Here is an 18,138-nt window from a genome sequence, read left to right on the forward strand (position 1 = left end):
ATATATATATATTTATTTTTAGGAATAGGTTCATGTGACTATGGAGGCTGCAAGTCCAAATCTGCAAAATGGGCCAGTAGACTGGAGACCCAGAGAAGAGCCAATGCCACAGTTCAAGGCCAAAAGTCGTCTGCTGCAGAATTCCCCCTTTCTTGGAGGAGGTCAGCCTTTTGTTCTATTCAAGCCTTCAACTGATTGGATGAGGCCCACCCATGGAGGGCAATCTGCTTTACTCAAAGTCTACAGACTTAAATGTTAATCTCATCCCCCCAAAATCCTCACAGAAACATCCATAATAGTGTTTGACCAAATATCTGGGCACTGTTGCCCAGCCAATTTGACACATAGAATTAACCACTACACCTAATTTCAGAACTCACATAGCATACTTCTACCACATTCTGTTGGTCAAGGCAGTTACAAAGGTCTAACCAAATACAAGGGAAGGGAACACCGAACACCCTCCGCTGCCAACTCAATAGAGTAATATCAATGTCATGTTGTAAAAAGCGTATGCATATGGCATGTGGTATAGATTGGTGTGGCATCTTTGGAAAATATGATGTAACAAATGCCCAACTGTGATGTAAGAGAAAAGGAAACCAATTTATAGTAAAATATTATGTCTTTCAAAATGTAAATTCTCAGTTATGGCTGCACTCAGAGTTATAGTAGAGAAGTCAGGTGTCCTGCACCTGTACACAGCATCACTTTGAATGTGAGCACCACAGTTACGGACCGCCTCAGGTATGTCCCACGGGAAACTCAAAAAAACATGAGTGGACCTGCTGTGGGTGGTGTGATTTTCCAAAATGGTGAATGCTCTAAAATTCTACACAAGGCAAAATGCAATTTTCCCTCTGTTTACATGGTAGCTGTATTCCTGGGGCGGGGGGTGGGGTGGGTGGTAGGAAATTTAAGCATATAAAAGTTTGCAAAAATCACATTGTGTTTATATGTAGAGTGGGGTTAGGTTTCAAGGCTCAAAGCACTATAAATAGATTGTTTTGCCTATAGGAATGTGTCAGGGAACACTCAGACATCATGGGGGATATAAGACAATTCCTGAAGAACTTTCCAGCACATTGCAGCAGGACTTCTGGCCTCCCTGATCTTTCCCTACTAAAAGCCAATAGTGCCCTCTCCAGCACTGAGACCACAAAAACAGCTGCTATGCCTTTTTAAAACTCCTCTTGGAGGGCAGTAGCAACCCTATTGAGAAGCAGTGCTATCAAGGAAGGGAACAGAGAAATTCCAAAGATTCCTGTGGAGAAAGTCTGGGGAGTATAGAAATGATTCAACCAGTGACAAAATGGAGGATGGAAGGCAAAGAGCCTCATGCCACATCTGATAGGTAAGATCACCCTGTGTGTGTGTATGTGAGTGTGGGGGGGTGGAAGGATCCCAACCCATCCCAGAGACCACAGTAGAGGCCCCACCCTGCTCCCCCAGGGATCCAGCACCAGCCAGGTTCAGCCAGAAGAGAGTCCTTTACTACATGTCCACTGTCATCTGCATCAAGGGACCCTAAGCTTGTAGGACGTTTCCCACACTTGGAGTGAAGCAAGGGGAAAAGGAACTGAATGGCCAACAGTGTTCTCTTTCTGATCACTACACCCCAGTAGTTGGATCTCTCCTTGGTTAGGGATGAAAGAGAAACCTTAGACCTTGCTGGGACTATTTGATAAAAACAAGAAACTTCAAGGTGTCCTCATTTTTTTTTTTTTTTAACAAACAAAGCATCATTCAGGAACCCCTATGTTATACCTAGTGTATCTTTTAAATTCCTACCCCTGGGCCTTTGCACCTGTCACGTGCCCTGTTGCAAAATCATCTTCCCTTCTGGAAGCCCATGTAAAGCCTGTTTATCCTCAGTCTCACTTCCTTCATGAAGCCTGGGGTTCCCAACCCAACCCAAGGAGACCTCTTGTCCTCCCCCACATCACTCTGTCTCTTATGGACCCGTCAGACTCACGGGACTCACATGTGCTGCATGCATCTTTCATTAGGCTCTTCTCTCTCACTGGATACTTTCTTAAGGACAGGACTGAGGCCGATGTCCCTGTTTCTTTGTATCTCCCCAGAGCACCTAACCCAGTGCCTTGATCAAAGTACAAATATTTTAGACTAATTCAACAGGAATGAAACTTTATAAATCCTGCCACTTGAAATATGGTGGCTTTAACCTCCTGAGGTCAAACTAAACTTTCACATCCCTGGGAATTAATTGCTGACATTTTCAGAGCTTCCCATCTTCCTGTGAGAGGCTGAACTTTAACAGCTACTTGAAACAATAGGGCATTGATTTTGTTTAAGTGGCTGTTGAGAAGGGCTGCAGGGAAGGGAGAGCAGCAAAGGTCTGAGTCAGGAAGGCAGGGGCAGCTGAGGAAGGGAGTAAATTGTCCTTGGCCTTTAAGAGGTGTGGCCCTGAATCCCTCTCAATGAGGGAAGGCAGCGTGAGAGTCTCTTCAATCATCATCCTCAAACTTTATGACCTGTTCTCTTGTCACACTTCACGTCTAAATAGTCCGGTAAGTCATTTCAGACACTCCCAGAGCCCCTGTCTGGAGGTTCTCTGCCCCCAAACGCTGAGAATTTTCAGAAACCCACTGAATTACAAGAACTTCTTCATTTTAGTTTTCAGTTGATTGGGAGGTTTTTTGGTATCACAGGTTCTGGATTTACTGTTTCTAGAGTGTCTGTGTTCTTGTCCTGTGACCTCATTCAATCCTCAGTTCAGGCCTCCCTGCATTACAGTCTCATAGCAGCCTAACTTCCCCTTCTTAGCATTTGTACAAGTGTGCTAAAAACTCTGTTTTTCAATGATCTGTTTAATGCCTCCTTCTCCTGCTGAGCTGCATGCCCCATGAGGGCAAGTGACCAGGAATTACAGGTCCACCACTGTGCTGTTGGTTCCTGGCACAGAGCGTAGTGGGGCTCGGTTAATATGCATTGAGCGGGGAAAGAATCTGGCAGTTCCTCAAAAAGTTAAACACAGATTTGCCATACGATGCAACAATTCCACTCCTAGGTATTTACCCAAGAGAACTGAAAACACGTGTCCACACAGAAACTTGTATACAAATGTTCATAAAGGCGATATTCATAATAGCCCAAACGTGGAAATACCCAAATGTCCATCATGCACACATGAATAGAACGTGGTCCGTCCATACCATGGAATATCATTCAACCATAAAAAGCAATGAAGTACTGTTACAACCTTGAAAACATTATGCTAAGTGAAATAAGCCAAACACAAAAGGCCACATATTATATGAATTCACTTGTATGAAATGTCCAGAATAGGCAAATCCATAAAGGCAGAAGGTAGATTAATGGCTGCTAGGGGCGGGGGGAGGAGGTAATGGGCAGAGACTTCGCATGAGGTTTCTTTTTGTCATGATGGAAATCCTTTGGAATTAGAGAGGGGTGATAGTTGCACAGTACAGGAAATATACTAAAAAACATTGAATTGTAAACTTTAAAGTGGTGAATTTCATGTTTTTTATGTTGTGTGAATTATATCCCAATTTTTTAAAATACTGCCTTAAAATAGACATATTTATTTGTTCATTTATTTTGGCCACACCTTGAGGGACCTTAGTTCCCCAACCAGAGATCGAACCCATGCCCCCTGCAACAGAAGCACGGAGTCCTAACCATTGCACCACCAGGGAAGTCCCAATATACATATGTATTGAGTGAACAATTCATCCCTGAAACAAAGTCAAGGGGCTCTGGATCAACTGTAAGCCTTTCTGGACTTTCCTGCTGGCTGTGGTTCCTAAGAAAAGTTGGTCTCTAAAGGGTGAGATGTTGGCACTCTGTGTGAGAAAAGGGTGTGGCTATGGTTTATCTGTGTGCATTGGCTGCCAGCACTTTTGTTGAATATGGTCCACCACTGACATTTTTATTAACTTCAAGAGAGGAAGTTGGAGAGGGAGGCTTCCACCCTTTTTTCTTGTAACTGATTTCCTAGGTGTGTCAGATGAACAAAAACATCCTCAATATCGAGGCCAAGTACCTCTGCTTCAACACAGGGGGACAGGGGCAGGTGGCAAATACTCCAGTTAGACGTTGGATGTATTTTATTGCAGGCTTTGGAAGTTTACGTAAGAGGTGAGAGAAAACCAGTTGGTGCCAAGTGGGGCCATGGTTTAGAGCTGTCACGAATCCAGAGAAATGTGCTACGTCTGTAGTTCAGACCCTGATGGAGTGGGTGTAAGGAGAGGGACAGACATTCCGCGTGTGAATATACTCAGGGGCCCTTCAGTTTGGATGAACAAGGGAAATTTTCAGGGTTTGTTCTTGCAGATGGATTTCCTCTGAATGAGAAGGGGGGACGGATCCTCTACCAGGTTATTCCTTCTTATCGAGAAACAAAAACATCCTGAGAAAAATCAATGTGGAAAAGGGAAAAACGATTTTTGCAGGAGAGACACAGGAATTCTTTGCTCTCAACAGGCCCTGGCCAGGGCCTCTTAGAGGTCAAGACTGACCTGCAGTTATGTGCTTTTTTAAAGGTTCCTAGTATATTAAAATGTGAAGAAATGCCCCCTCAAAAGGTTGCTGAGAACTGAGGTATATTTTATTTTTTTTTATTTTTTTATTTTTTTGCGGTACGCGGGCCTCTCACTGTTGTGGCCTCTCCCGTTGCGGAGCACAGGCTCCGGACGCGCAGGCTCAGCGGCCATGGCTCACGGGCCCAGCCGCTCCGCGGCATGTGGGATCTTCCCGGACCGGGGCGCGAACCCGGTTCCCCTGCATCGGCAGGCGGACTCCCAACCACTGCGCCACCAGGGAAGCCCTGAGGTATATTTTAAATGTTTACATTTGACAGATTAATACTTTTACCGCAGAAAAATAGAATAAAAGTAATTATGCTTTTGCAAGATAATGCCAGGACATATTTTAACTATATGACATGAAGTGCTCTATAGGCAGTGATGGAACTCGGATTTAGAGTTTTACCCCAAATGTCAACTTCTCTCGACCCTGTCATCTAGAGATAACATCCAAAGCCAGAGTAGGGGGCCCTTTGTGAATCGTGTGACCACAGCCCAGTGCCCTCTATACTCCACCCTCACCCCTAAATAGGCCCCGTGGGCCCCAGCAGCTACTGCAGTTCACTTGGGTTGGAGTGAGATGGTGCATGCTCAAAAGCTGTGTTTGTGCTGAAGCCAGTTCTTCTTAAGACCTTTCTCCTCAGTCAATAAGCAGTTTGCTCTTGAGACCTTAGTATTCTTTCTGGCCAATTCCATATGCTTGTTTGCTGCTGACTTACAGTGCCTGGGATTTTGTGGATTTTATTTTTGTTTAATTTTAGCCAAAAGCAGTAGTTTATCACAAGGGCAAAGGCAATAATTATTCATTTTCCAACTATAAACAACCAAGTGTCAAGCAGGGTCACACTTCAGCCCCACCTAGGTCTCACTTGTTGACCTGGCTCCTGTGAAGGACATCTTTGAGGCCTCAGTCTGCTCTGGACCCCTCATCATCTCTTTTCCTGAAGCCTCAAACCCAGATGGCCACAGCCGCCAGTGACTTGGTAGTGACACTGTGAGCCCAGGGACCCACTGGGGACTCACCTGGAGAAAGTTGGGAAAGGAAATTTGGCTTCATTAGAACATCTTTAAACAGGGTGGCGGGGCGGGGGTTGGAATTCCCTGGTGATCCAGTGGTTAGGACTCGGCGCTTTCACTGCTGGGGCCCAGACTTGATCTCTGGTCAGGGAACTAAGATCCTGCAAGCCGTGTGGCATGCCCGCCACCACCCCCCCGCAAAAAAGAGTGAGGGGACACATGGCATTTCGGATCATTGTAGAGGGTAAGCTCCCTGAAGGAGTTGCTTGGATACTAAATCTCTGTGTAGGGTACCAGTTGTGAACTACCTTGCCATTCCCCAGTTGTGGCAGTCAGGGAACATTCCAGAACACCTATCACATACCAGGTATGAATCAAACAAACACTTGTCATGGCATCTTCTCTTTTTATCTTCACCACAATCCAATGATATCGGTACTATTCTCATGCCCATTTTACAGATGAGGAAACCAAGGGTAGAATGGCTAAGCAACTTGCCCCAAATCACACAGCTAATGAGTAGCAGAGCTAGGGTATGAAGACTGGTCCGTCTCACTCCAGAGGTCAGGATCTCAGAAGCTCTATTTCCGGGTTTCTAGAGAACTTTCCTTTTCCAAACCAACTCTATGTTCTCCAGGGCCTTTGTGTGAACAGAGAGCCAACTTTACACCCCACAGGGCAGTGAAAGGGAGGATCCTGCAGCGTGGCTGTGAATTCAAACAACAAGGACACACGAAACTCTGAACCTCGGGAGGAGGGAGACCACAAGCCTCTCTAGGAAGAGTTGTGAGCAGGAAGAGGTGTCTGCGCCCTGCGGAGACCAGCCTCCTAAGCAGGTCACCCAAGGTTTCCTCTCAACAGAGACAGAAAGAGATTCAGGAGTCTTGCAGCAGGAATGAAGCTTGATGAGTATTCACTCTCTCCTGTTCCTCAGAGGGAAACAGGTCTGGAAGATTAAGTAAAGCACACCCTTTCTGCAAGCACAACCTGGGTCTCCTGGCTCCCACACCATTTAGAAGATGGGCCACTTTCTACATTAGGAAGCCCAGGGCCTGAGAGGTGATGTAATTGACCATGACAGGGACCCAGCCTCAAGCCCCTTGAGGTCTGCCACCTGCTAAAGTAACAGTGGACTGTGGATGGGGGGAGGTCTTCAACCCCTTTTAGGATGGATGAATCATATGCATTTTTGTGAGAATAAGAATTATCTGGGAGCACATGTTAAAAATGACTCCAATCTGACTGCAGGTCTTGCCCTTGATATACTGTTCTCACTGCTGATCCAGAAAGTTCCCAGTCTATTATCACCAACTTTTCATGGGCTAAATGGTGTTCTTTTTAGATATGTTTCCTGCAGGTCCGGACCTGTCTGGATTTTGAGCACACTTTTTACCCACTGCCTTCTTGCCTCTGTTTTCTATGGTGTAGGCTGTGTCCTCTAGGGGGCAGAAATGAGCCACTTTTTCTTTGGGGCTGAGCCTAGAGATGTCTCAGAACTTTAAGGAGAAAGTAAAAATACCCAAAGGTGTTTAGAAAGGAAGCAGATCGTACACATGCTTTTCTCACTAGATTGAAGTGTGATCTAGAGTCCTCTAAGAGACAGAATAGTGGTAGGAACTCAGGCTCTGAATTCAAATAGACTCAAGTTCATGGGTCTAACGTACTACACCATGACTACAATTCACAATACTGTTGTAATTTTACAAGAGAGTAGATCTTAAATGTTTTCAACACACACACACACACACACACACACATACACACACGGGAACTATGTGAGGTGATGGATGCATTAACTAACCTTATTGTGGTAATTATTTCATGATATATATGAATATCAAATAATGCATTGAACATCTTAAATTTCCAGTGTTATTTGTCAATTATATCTCACTAAAGCATAAAAAAAAGAAGAAAAAAACACAAAAAACCAGACCCAAGTTTACATCCAGTGGTCAGCCATCTACTGTCTTTGTAACCACAGCAGGCTATTTAAATTCATCAAGCCTCAGTTTCCAGTTTTGTAAAATAGGAATAATAATAATACCCTCTTAATAGGATTGTTGTGAGCTTTATATCGCAATTGCTAAAAAAAAGTTTGCTTTCATTATTACCTCAACTGTTACTGCTGCTTTCTTACCAGCATATGATTTTTAAGTCTGAAAGGAAGGTGAAACCCACTTTCTTCAATAGTTGGCTAAAGCTCTCTAAGGAGGCATTCAGCCCATTCTTTTCCAGGCTCTATCCTAGGATGACATTTTCACATCCTGGAAACCAATAATACGAACAACACAGAGGTCACACTGGACAGAAGGAAATGTGTTGGCTTCCTCAATAAAATCAAACCCACTTCCTCCAAGCGGGGACATGGACACTGTCTGTATAGGAAGGGTGGCTGGCTCTCTTGTTTCTGTCCCCCAAGATTCACCTTCCCCCAGAGATTTCTCCCTAATCTCACTGGGCCCACCACGGGCAAGGAAAGCTGCACCCCTTCTCCACTCCCATGAGAATTTTGCCTCTACCACCCACCTTAGTGGATCTGAGTTTGATTTTACTGAGGGTGTCAGTGAGTTTCTTTACCCTGAGACTTGGGGATTCTCTCCTTTTTAGCTTCATCCTGAGATTTCAGGATCCTTAGTGCCTAATTGGAAATACCAATAATAATGATCATAGCAGCTACCATTTTATGTGCCAAGTGCAGATGATTCTCTCGTTCCACTACAGCCCAGGGGGGTTAGTTCCTGTGACCACCTCATTTTACAAATGGAGAAACTGAGGTACTGGGACATTAGGTAACTTCCTCAAATCCTCTTTTTTTCTTTTCTTTTTTAAAATATTTATTTATGTACTTGGCTGCTCTGGGTCTTAGTTGCGGCACGCGAGATCTTCCTTACCGCATGCAAGATCTTCGTTGCGGCATGCAGGATCTTTTAGTTGTGGCATGCAGGATCTAGTTCCCTGACCAGGGATCGAACCCGGGCCCCCTGAATTGGGAATGTGGAGTCTTAACCACTGAACCACCAGGGAAGTCCCTTTTTTTCTTTTTTAATTGAAGTATAGTTGATTTACAATGTTGTATTTGTTTGTACAGCAAAGTGATTCAGTTTTATGTATATATTATTTTTCAGATTCTTTTCCATTATAGGTTATTATAAAATATTGAATATAGTCCCCTATGCTATACAGTAGGATCTTGTTGCTTATCTATTTTATATATAGTAGTGTATATCTGTTAATCTCAAGATCCTAATTTATCTCTCTCCCACTTCTTTCCCCTTTGGTACCATAAGTTTGTTTTCTATGTCTGTGAAACTATTTCTGTTTTGTAAATAAGTTCATTTGTATCATTTTTTTTAGATTCCACATATAAGTGATATGATATTTGTCTTTCTCTGTCTGACTTACTTCACTTAGTATGATAATCTCTAGGTCCATCCATGTTGCTGCAAATGGCATCATTTCATTCTTTCTTATGGCTGAGTAATATTCCATTGCATATATGTACCTCATCTTCTTTATCCATTCATCTGTTGATGGACATTTAAGTTGCTTCCATGTCTTGGCTACTGTAAGTAGCGCTGCTATGAACATTGGGGTGCATGTATCTTTTTGAATTAGAGTTTTCTCTGGATGTATGCCGAGGAATGGGATTGCTGGATCACACAGTCACTCTGTTTTTAGTTTTTTAAGGAACCTCCATACTATTTTCTATAGTGGCTGCACCAATTTATATTACTACCAACAGGGTAGGTGAGTTCCTTTTTCTCCACACCCTCTCCAGCGTTTATTATTTGTAGACTTTTTGACAATGGCTATTCTGACTGGTGTGAGGTGATATCTCATTGTAGTTTTGATTTGCATTTCTCTAATAATTAGCAATGTTGAGCAGCTTTTCATGTGCCTATTGGCCATCTGTATGTCTTCTTTGGAGAAATGTCTATTTAGGTCTTCCGCCCATCTCAAAGCCTCTTGGGTAGTCTGACTACAGAGCTGAATTCCAAGTCACTTGACCATGAAGGGAATTGAATAAACACAGACACTGCGTCCCCACCCCTGATGACACCAGTTTCATCAGAAAGTTTGACTGCAGCCTGGGTTCCCTCTGGCTGGCCCCTGAGTCAGGTCAAGGTGTCAGTGACATCAAGGAAGAGCTGTCCTGCAGGGAGAGAGCCAGCATCCCACAGCCATACTCTCTTCTGGCACATACTCTCCCATATACTTCCCTCAACCACCCCCAACAGCAAGTTCACTCCCTGCTTGAGACCCTGGGAGACATTCAGTTCCATGACACTTTGCAAAAGCTCGTAGAGGGGGAAGAAGGAGTGTGTAGCTCCTTTGAGGTGCAGTCAGCTTGCAAATGTCTGACACAGGCGGGAAGAGAAACACCTCTGTGGTCCTCTCTTGTCAGGCAAACTGAGCCCTGGGCCTAAGCACAAATGCAGTTCCCTCCTGTCTTACCTTTTCACCTCCCTATTTTTTCACCACTGTGAAGGCAACACTCACCAGGGCATGTAAAGACACCGTCCCTGCCCTGGAGACTCAGAATCTGTTGCCATCGCTATGAGGTGAGAAGGAAATTGCAGTGTTGAGGTTTCTTGCTTCTTCCTCACTGAGAGAGAAAAACCCCAACTGTCAACAAACCCCAAACCAATCAACCAAATGATGCTGAGAGGTTGCTGGGCAGCAGGGCTGTGTCTGTGGCAAAAAAGATCACGAGATGGCCTGGTCACAGAAACCAAGGTGACAAAGGACAGAGGATGAAAAGAAGAGGAGAAAGCTTGAGAAGGGGGCTGCTTGCAACTCGAAGGGAGTGAGGCCAGGGTGTGTAGATTCCCCAGGTACCCAGGCTGCTAGGGAAGGCAGGGCCAGCCAGTGAGGAGGAAAGAAAAATGGTGGGTGGGGAGGGGTCAGAAAAGAGGCCTTCTATGACCCAACAGGCAAAAAGGAAGACCTTGGAAAGAAAAGCAAAGGTTCCAGAGAACCAACAGGATTAGGACATTAAATATCCATTCTCGCTGACAGAACTGTATGTATATAAATTGTGCCTCATAAACCTGACTTAAAAATAAGCTGGGGAAGGTGTCAAAAATTATATACTACAACTCAGCCACACTAAAAAAAAGAGAACAATTTAGGCTCTTTATTTCTTAGAACCAATATAAGCTTCTTCACAAATTCTTATTCCCATTAATATTAGGTGGGAGAATTTAAACTTGCCAGTTAAAGGAAAACGAGTCTCTTCCACTTTATTTTTTATTTTTTGAAAAGGGTATGTGTGTTTTTTTAAATTTTATTTCTTTTTTATTTATTTATTTTTGGCTGCGTTGGGTCTTCGTTGCTGCGCACGGGCTTTCTCTAGTTGCGGCGAGCGGAGGCTACTCTTCGTTGCGGTGCACGGGCTTCTCACTGCGGTGGCTTCTCTTGTTCTGGAGCACGGGCTCTAAGTGCGTGGGCTTCAGTAGTTGTGGTGAGCAGGCTTCTCACTGTGGTGGCTTCTCTTGCTGTGGAGCACGGGCTCTAGGCGCGAGGGCTTCAGTAGTTGTGGCACGCGGGCTCAGTAGTTGTGGCTCGCAGGGTCTAGAGCGCAGGCTCAGTAGTTGTGGCACACGGGCTTAGTTGCTCCGCGGCATGTGGGATCTTCCCGGTCCAGGGATCAAACCCGTGTCCCCTGCATTGGCAGGCGGATTCTTAACCACTGCGCCACCAGGGAAGCCCCCTCTTCCACTTTAAAATCATTTTATTAAATTAGTTCAGCCACTTTTGGATAAATATTCAGTCCAGTCCCTGCCTGGACTATTACCTGCTCTCCAGGTGTACCCCCTCCTGCCCCTCCCCCATCTGTCCCCACTCTGTGTGTAACTCTGGAACCATGGAGAGGGTGACTGGTCTGGGTGCTGGACCCTGTGTTATGCTCTGGTCCTCAGTGACCTCTACAGAGATGCCCTTCACCCACCAGGTCTGCTGACATCCATGGTTGAGGTCCTGGCTGGCGGGGCCTGCTGCTTCACCCGGCTCATGGGTCCTGTCTCAGTTCTGCTGGTTCTGTGCATACAAACCTGCACCTGTTCGATGTCTCTGCATGTTTTCCATTTCCCAGGGCAGGTCCACAGGATCCCAACTCTCAAGCTCCTCTGTATTCCCTAGCAGCCTTAGGAGCTTCTGGGTTTCTCCCACACTCAAGCTAAGGGGAATTGGGGTATGGCAGGGCGGGGGGCAGGGGACATCTAAAGTCCCTCTCCCGGACTAAACATACCATGCAGTCGTCTCTGCTACACTGGAGCTGCCCTAGGTGGACATACGGCCACACCCTATGGGACGTGGGTGACTGCCCCAGGGCTCCAGTAGAGGAGCGGGGCATAAATCTTTTGTGTTTCTGGCCTGTTCTCAACCTCTGTGGAGGTTTTCTACTGTTCTCTATGCCGGCACCAAGGTTTGACAAGGGTGGAAGAGCACGGGTTTCTGGCCTCCCATCCCTCCTGCTCCCCCTCCAAGCACCAGAAGGCTTTGTACTTCCTCTTTCTGTTTTTCAGGGACTTCCTTTTCATTGTATCTTCCTTCTTCCCTGCCCTCTGGGTTTTGTTCTAGACGGTATCCACCTTTCTCCTTCCCTAAGACAGTAAGCCCCGTGGTGCAGTGAGAGAATTTTGCTCACTCATAAGGAAAGTGCCTTGGAAAATGTTTCAAAAACAGTACCTCCATTACTGTAGGATTTTAGGAACAAGGTACTCATTTCCAAGGGAGGGGTTTTTTTTTAGCTGTGATGCACGTCTTTCGGGATCTTAGTTCCCTGACCAGGGATTGAACCTACGCCCTTCGCAATGAAAGAGCTGAGTCCTAACCACTGGACCGCCAGGGAATTCCCACCAAGGGAGTGTTTTTGCCGGCAGGTTAAGGGACGGTGCTTTTTTTTTTTTTTTAATTAATCAATCAATTAATATTTATTTATTTATTTGGCTGTGTTGGGTCTTAGTTGCGGCACGCAGGATCTTCGTTGCAGCGTGTGGGCTTCTCTCTAGTTGTGGTGCACGTGCTCCAGAGCATGCAGGCTTAGTTGCCCCATGGCATGTGGGATCTTATTTCCCCCACCAGGGATCGAACCCACGTCCCCTGCATTGGAAGGCGCATTCTTAACCACTGGACCACCATGGATGTCCCAAGGGATGGTGTTTTAAATGATACACGTTTTCTAAAAATGGGTGAATTCTCATCCACTCAGATAAACAACACACACTTAGTTATATTTCCCAAAGTCACCTCCTTCTGTTTTCCCCCAAGCCTGGTCCTCCTTCTGTGTTTCTAATCTACCCAGACACCCAAGTCGGAGACTGAGACTCCTAGACCCTTTGTTTCACATCCAGTCTATCACTGTACCTTCTTCCTCCTTCAACTGGAAGAATGGCTGTTTCTGTCCTCTCTCCCATCCCCACCGCTGCTGCTGACGTTCAGGCCCTTGTGTTTCTCACCTGGATTGTTGGAAGGATTCTGATCGATCTTTCTATGCCCAGACTTGTTTACTTGCTTTCCTCTACCCGTCCTTCTTGCCACTGGCATGAGCTTTCCCAGTACATATCAGACTGTGTCATGCCTCCACTTAAAACACTTCTGTGGTTCCCCATGCCTATATCACATGGCCCCTGCCCATCTCTCAAGACTCATCTTCTGTTAAGTACACAACCTCTGTTCCAGCCACACCAAACAGCTTGAAGTGGACTGGCTATGCCGTGCTGGTCACCTGTGTGACTTTGCACATGCTGTTCCCTCTGGCAGGAACGTCTCTTCCCACCTTCTTATCATGCAACATTCAGCTCAAAGATTTCCTTCTCCTTGAAGACTTTCTGGTTCCCCCAAGCAAGAACTCTATGCTTTCAATCATCATGGTACCAACTTGCCTCTCTTAGGACGCTTGCCACACAGAATGGTATCACAGTGCTAGGCTGTGAACTCCTTGGGGCCAGTGATGGGTTATAGTAATCTTTATTTCTCCAGCATGTAGCATGGTGTCTGGCCCAAGCTAGTTGAATGAATGAATAACACTGAGCATCAGCCCTGGAGTGGGAAGAGACCTTGAAGGTCAGTAGGTTCAATGTTTGCATTTTCCAGATGATTCTCAGAGAGGTTAAGTCACCAGGTTGACCTCACACAGCTCACTGATAACATAACCAGACCTGGTCCTTTGAATCCAAGAACTGAATTTTTTCTTTCTATTTTGCAGGGCCTCTAGACACAGCAGGCTGTGGGTTGGGGTTGGTGAGAAGACAGCAGAAGCAAAAAATTAACTCAGGGCCTGGTATAACTTATTCTCGAGCAAGAAAAGGGGTCAATCCCACAAAGGGTTTTTGTAAAACCCTTGTTACTCTCACCTGTGCAATTGGAGCGATGTACACAATATCAGCATGAGCAGCTGGCACCTGAGGTTACAATAACAATGCTGTGGAAGAAATTTAAATAGAATCCTCACTTGTTCACTACTGATTTGTTTGAGAACCAGACAATTTATCTAGCCTGATTACACTACCATCATCACAGGGATTTTTTTTTTTTTTTTCTTTAAAAACAGAGTCTGGGGCTTCCCTGGTGGCGCAGTGGTTGAGAATCTGCCTGCCGATGCAGGGGACACGGGTTCGAGCCCTGGTCTGGGAGGGTCCCACATGCCGCAGAGCAACTGGGCCCGTGAGCCACAACTACTAAGCTTGCGCGTCTGGAGCCTGTGCTCCGCAACAAGAGAGGCCGCGATAGTGAGAGGCCCACGCACCGCGATGAAGAGTGGCCTCCGCTCGCCGCAACTAGAGAAAGCCCTCGCACAGAAACGAAGACCCAACACAGCCAAAAATAAATAAATAAAATTAAAAAAAGAGTCGAATTTTATGGTTTAAAAATAACCCCCAAAAAACCAGCCATATCACCCTCACCTTGTTTCCTCCCAGAGACAGCAGGGGTGATAGAGTGTGGGCTTTTTGAGCCCAGGTTGAAGCTTGAATCTGGGGTTTATTTACGGCATGACTTAGGACAACCACTTAACTGCTCTGCACCTCAGCTTTTATGTTTGTGAAAACAGAGGTCATGCAAACTCTCCCCATGGTTGTCATGGGGATGGAAAAAAGGCACTCGGGCAGCAGCCAGCAGAGTGGGTGAAGCCTGGCCCTAGGGCCAGAGCACCTGCGTTGGGATTCTGGCTCCACCCTTGCAAGGTGTGTGACCTCTGACAGGTGACTGTCCTCTCTGTGACTCAGTTTCCTCTCTTTGTGGGTCGTTAGGACTCGTGTGGTGCTTGACAGTACCTGGCACATAGTAAGCGCCAGGTAAGTGCAAGCTGGTGAAAACGCTGGACCCGGTGCCCGGCAATTTAATACATGGGAGCAGCTCCTTCCTCCTCGTACACCCAGAGGGACCCCGGGCTGTGCCTCCGTCTGAGGGTGCACAGGACCTTGGCCATGCTCTTCAGTCCACCCTGTATCAACTCATGATAAATCTGGAGGAACCAAGCCCTCCCTTTTCTCTGTTGAGCCAGTGCCAAGTGACTCTTTCTCTTGGTCACTGAGGTCTCCGTATGTGAACCCCCGGCCCAGATATAGGGAGTCTGCTGTCCCCCATCCCCACCACAACAGGTGCAAGCCCAGCCGGGGGCCGAAGTCCCTGCTCCCAGGTCAGGACAGTGTGGTCTCCTGCCCAGCTTGACACAGGGTGCTTTGTTCAGTTCTGCGGCCTGGGCCCCAGCTCCCGAAACCTCCCTGAGACCTGTTTGTACCTGTTGTCTCTTGGGTTTATTAGTCTCGGCTCGCTTGCTAGACTCTCAACTCTGCGTGCCAACCCAGTCACCTTTCCCATGCGGACACACCCCTGGGCCCTGACAGCCCCAGGCCCCAGTCGCAGCCCTGGAGCCGGTGGAGGGAGACCGGTGGGACAGGGACTAGACCCTGAATTCAGAAGAGAAGAAGCCTGAATCCTGCTGCTGCTGGGAAGCTGAAAACAAAGACAGCAAAGGTCTGCAGGTCCGGCTTCTGTGTCTCTCAGAAATCCCTCCACCCTGTGATAGTTCTAGGCCCAGCATCCCAGAAACGGAAGAGACCGTAGAACTCTTCTGGGCCCGCTCTTGACTTACCTGAAGCAGGAGGCCGCGCTATGGCAGGTGGTCTTCCAGGCCCTGCGTGAATGTGCTCTGTGACAGAGCACTCACTCCCTTTCCACCTGCACATGCCATGGCTCAGCCCGCCGCTGGCTGGAAATGCAGCTTCTGGGATTTTGACCCAGTTCTCCTAGTCTCTCTTCTGTGTGATGGTTGGTTTGAGCAGTTTTTCTACCCACTCCATCCCCACGGCTTCTCCAGGCTCAACACCCTCATGGTTCCTCACATAACGTGATTTCCAGACCCCTCCCCATCCTGCCTGTGATCACTGGACTTCTCTCATGCCCACAGAAAAGCATCGTACCAATAACAAGGAAGACAGCAAATATTTCAGGCCCTGTTGTGTGACAGGTATGGTGTGGAGGTGGGGCACACAGGTATCACATCTGGCCTCTGTCCTCAGGGAGCTGACCATAGAGGTGAGAAAGAGATAACCTACCCTCGTGTTTGCAGGCCAGTGGAGGGCACCTATCATATGCCTACATATTAAACATTTAACAGTTGGGGGAGGGGTGGGTACCTAAAAAATACAAAGTTTCTTTTTGAGATCATGAAAATGTCTAAAAATGATTGTGGTGAAGGTTGCACACATCTGTGAAGCTACTAAAAACCATTGAATTGTACACTTTCAATGGGTGATTTGTATAGTATGGGAATTACCTCTCAATAAAGTTAAGATTTTAAAAGTTTAACAGTTAAATAAAATGTGCTCTATCTGTCTACCTGGGAAGGTATTCCTTCATAACGACCAGACCCAGAAGGCCAGCTTTGAAGTTAGAGTTCCTGGCATCCTTGGATCCTGTGTGGGAATGTGGCCACACAGGGAGAGCCAGTCTGGCCCTCACGTCTCCCCCAACCCCTCCTTCCTACCTCAGCTCTTCCTGCACCTTGAGAGGCTTCATGAGCACGCAGGTGACTCTTCAGGTCACAAGTTCCAGATCCTTCCACAGTCCCTTGTCAGCCACCCTTGCAGCTAGGGATGTGCGCACTGGCGGTGGCATCTGCTCTAGGGAGGCCAGACCCAGGGAAGACGTCATCACACGCCCAAGTTGGCTGGTGGCCTTTTTTTTTTTAATTTTTATTACAGAATAGTTGATTTACAATGTTGTGTTAGTTTCAGGTGCACAGCAAAGTGAATCAGCTATACATATACATATATCCACTCTTTTTTAGATTGTTTCCCCCTATACGCCATTACAGAGTATTGAGTAGAGTTCCCTGTGCTATACAGTAGGTTCTTACTAGTTACTTATTTTATGTATAGTAGTGTGGACCTAGAGATTGTCATACTGAGTGAAGTATGTCAGACAGAGAAAGACAAATATCATATGATACCGTTTTTATGTGGAATCTAAAAAAAATGGTACAAAGGACTTATTTACAAAACAGAAATGGAGTTACAGATGTAGAAAACAAACTTATGATTACCAGGGTGGCAAGGGGGGTGGGATAAATTGGGAGATTGGGGCTGGCGGCCTTTGGACCATGGGATTCCAGAGCCTGGTCCAGAGCAGTGCTATAAAATAGAACATTCTGTGAAGTTGGAAATGCTCTGTATCTGTACCGTCCGATATGGCAGTCACTAGCCTTGGGTGGCAATTGAGCACTTGAAATGTGGCTAGTGCACCTGAGGAACGGAATTATTTATTTTAAAAAAAATTTTTTTAATTTATGTATTTATTTTTAAAAATTTATTTATTTGATTTATTTATTTTTGGCCGCGTTGGGTCTTTGTTGCTGTGCTCTGGCTTTCTCTCTAGTTGTGCTGAGCGGGGGCTACTCTTCGTTGCGGTGCGTGGGCTTCTCATTGCAGTGGCTTCTCTTGTTGTGGAGCATGGGCTCTAGGAGCGTGGGCTTCAGTAGTTGCGGCACGCGGGCTGAGTAGTTGTGGCTCACAGTCTCTAGAGCGCAGGCTCAGTAGTTGTGGCGCACGGGTTCGGTGCTCTGTGGCATGTGGGATCTTCCTAGACCAGGGCTGGAACCCGTGTCCCCTGCATTGGCAGGCGGATTCTTAACCATTGCGCCACCAGGGAAGTCCCAGGAACAGAATTTTCCAATTGAAAAATTGTCATTAAGTAACATTTAAATTGCCACACGTGGCTAGCGGCTACCATAGGTCAAGAAAGTAGGCGGGGGTGGGACTCTGAATGGACATGTCCTGTTGTCTCCATCCCACAGGAAGGGAGCAGGCAGGAGGAGCATGAGAATAGGGCTCTCAGGTCTCAGGAAGATACTGGAGAAGGAGATGAGATTTGTTCTGAGAAGGAGGGGACTTCCCTGGTGGTCCAGTGGTTAAGAATCTGCCTTCCGGGCTTCCCTGGTTGCGCAGTGGTTGAGAGCCCGCCTGCCGATGCAGGGGACACGGGTTCGTGCCCCGGTCCAGGAAGACCCCACATGCCACGGAGCGGCTGGGCCCGTGAGCCATGGCCG

General features: G+C 46.6%; 1 protein-coding gene across 1 annotated transcript in view; it reads left to right on the forward strand.

Moving 5' to 3' along the window:
- SPTB (spectrin beta, erythrocytic) overlaps positions 1-18,138 on the forward strand; it is a 55,501-nt gene that overhangs the window by 349 nt on the left and 37,014 nt on the right. The gene's annotated exons all lie outside the window — the stretch shown is intronic.

Source organism: Physeter macrocephalus, chromosome 11 (genome assembly GCF_002837175.3).
Source record: "Physeter macrocephalus isolate SW-GA chromosome 11, ASM283717v5, whole genome shotgun sequence".
NCBI classification, from domain to species: Eukaryota; Metazoa; Chordata; class Mammalia; order Artiodactyla; family Physeteridae; genus Physeter; species Physeter macrocephalus.